This window comes from Otolemur garnettii, unplaced genomic scaffold (assembly GCF_000181295.1).
Source record: "Otolemur garnettii isolate 467f Iridium unplaced genomic scaffold, OtoGar3 scaffold00101, whole genome shotgun sequence".
Classification (NCBI taxonomy): Eukaryota; Metazoa; Chordata; class Mammalia; order Primates; family Galagidae; genus Otolemur; species Otolemur garnettii.
Window position 1 is genome coordinate 4406709 of NW_003852496.1, and position 2818 is coordinate 4409526.

Here is a 2818-nt window from a genome sequence, read left to right on the forward strand (position 1 = left end):
ACATGAAGGCTGTGTTGACCAGTTGATGGAAGTATTTCAGATTGCATGTGAAAACCCCACACTGTACCCCAGAAGTGCATTAATGTACATAGTTACCGTTCAATAAAAAAAAAGAAAAAAAAATATAATTAACCTTGTATGTTCTATACAATTTACACATATGGATTTTTCTAGTACAATAAAAGACCCTTCAGGTTTTTATCCAAGGAAGCACTTCCTTGATACATCTGGGCATGTGAAGTTGTTTGCCTCTCAGAGCCTCATAGATTATTTCTTTGAAAATAACTTAGTGTAAGAGTTTATTTTTCATGCCATCCCCTCACTGTTTCATCCCTAGGAGCAGAATGACAATGGGAAGAAGCTTCAGAACAACAAGGAGGAAGATTTTAGCAACACTGACCACCAGGAGAGTTGGAGGAGTCCAGCAGAAGGTTTAGACCCCCTCACACCTGTGGCAGTCTGCCTCCTTATATTCTGCCTAAGACCCCTTCTACCCTCAGAAATTCAGGCACTGGTAGCATCAGCAAACAGAGCTTCTCAGGAACAGATCACCAGACTGCAAATTGCACAGGCTTGCTTTCTCACTACAGACCTGAGCTGAGGCAGCGGATGCCACATTGGTGGTGTGGCCTTCGCCAGCAAGCTGGAGGGCATGTTCAAGGACGTGGAGCTGTCCAAGGACGTCGTGGTCCAGTTCAAGCAGCATTTGCAGAATCAAAGTGACCCAGGCCCTACAGTACTCACAGTAAATATTCTCAGAATGGAATACTGGCCAACACACATGCCCATAGAGGTGCACTTGACTCCAGAAATGATTAAACTTCAGGAAGTATTTAAGACATTTTATCTCAGAAAACACAGTGGTCGAAAACACCAGTGGCAAACTAATTTGGGGCATGCTGTTTTAAAAGAGGAGTTTAGATTCATCTTTTGGTTCTCGTATATAAAAAGCCACACATTGTACCCCACACATGCATAAATGTATTCATGATCTATGTGCATATGACTTAATTAAAATTTTAAAAAGCAGAGTTTAAGGAGGGGAAGAAGGAGTTCCAGGTGTCCATCTTCCAGACAGTGGTGCTTCTCATGTTTAATGAGGGAGACGAGTTTAGCTTCAAGGAAATAAAAATGGCCACCAGCATAGAGGACAGCAAGTAGCAGAGAACACTGCAGTCCCTGGCCTGTGGCAAAGCATGTGTGCTGGCCAAGAGCCCCAAGGGAAAGGAGGTAGAAGACATAGACAAGTTCATTTTTAATAGGGACTTCAAGCACAAGTTTAGAATAAAGATCAACCAAATTCAGATAAAGGAAAACCATTAAGGAACAAGTTAGCACCACTGAGAGAGAGTTTCAGGATAGAGAGTATCAGATTGATGCTGCTATCGTCAGAATAATGAAGATGAGGAACATTCTCGGTTCTAGTTTCTGAATTATATAATCAGCTAATTTCCAGTAAATTTCCAGTAAAACCTGGAGATTTGAAAAAAAAGAAGATCGAATCCCTTGTACACAAAGACTATATGGAGAGAGACAAGGACAACCCCAATCAGTACCACTATGTGGCGTGACTGTCAGCAGACTGTTTCCTTTCTGTGAAACATTAGAATGTATCTCAGAGCAATAAGCACATCTGTGCGTGTCCGGGGCTCTGTCACTGAACCAGCTGTGGACACTTTGGATGGGAAGGAAAGTAGCCAGTTCTGGACCATCCTTCTAAAGGCTCAAGGATTTTCAAAATGGCAAATGTATCCTTTTCCTCTTTAGTTATTTTAGGCTTTTAAATTGTTTCTATTGCTCTGTGCAATATAACTTTGAGATTAGACAAGAAGATACTGTTTAAAACAGGTAGTTTATGCGGTTCTGTTCTTGTGGCAAACGGCTGAAAGTTTGGTTTGCTTTTGTGTATGTTCAGAACCGCACAATTAAAAAGACCCCAAATGCTGCAGTATTGCATTGTAAAGATTACCTGATAGTCCCGAAGACATGCAGTCAAGGTTGGTGAACGTTTAGAATGAAACAAAAATCCCTCACTGGTGAACATCAGGCGGAAGTAGTGTCCAAAGCTGGTGAATCAATCATGCAACCTAAACCCCGGCTTCTGTGTGTTTCCTGTATTCTCAAAAAGTTTTAAATTTTCATGACCAATTTTTCATAAATCAGGTTTCTAAGTGAGACCATGATGTGCCAAGAGGATGCTGTGTCCGGTGTGTGTGTGTTGAGCCTGCATGCCTGAGCTGTTACTGCTGAGTTAGTCAAGCATTTTCTTTCTTTCTCTCTCTCTTTCTTTATTTTTTAATTTATTTTTAATTATTATTTTTTAGTAAATCATAACTTTGTACACTGATGCATTTATGGTGTTCAGTGTATTGCTTTGATATACAATGTGAAATGCTTGCATTGAACTAAGTAACACATCTATCACAATTGTACTCATTTCTTAATAGTTTTGAAATTAATGTTCATCATGCACATCAGGTGAGGTCCCCATGAGTTCTTCATGGCACATTATAGTCAAACTATTAAAAGTCAAAGACAAAGAGAAAAATCTGAAAACAGAGAAAAGTGCATAGTCACTTATTAGAGACCCTCCATAGACTAACATCAGATTAGTGAAATGAGGACCTCCATACTATTTTCCACAATGGGAGTTTCTGCTTTCTTCCAAGCAGAAACTTTGCAGGCTAGGAGAAAAGGGGATGATATATTCAAAGTGCTAAAAGGGAAAAAAAAAAAAAACCGCTATAAGCCAAGGATGTTATATCCAGCAATGTTATTCTTCATAAATGAAGGAGAAATAAAGTCTTTCCCAAACAAA

The 2818-nt window shown here is 39.7% G+C and overlaps 1 pseudogene; it reads left to right on the forward strand.

Moving 5' to 3' along the window:
* Positions 1-1571, forward strand: part of LOC100953172 — a 4552-nt pseudogene extending 2981 nt beyond the window's left edge.
* Positions 1572-2818: the final 1247 nt, after the last annotated feature.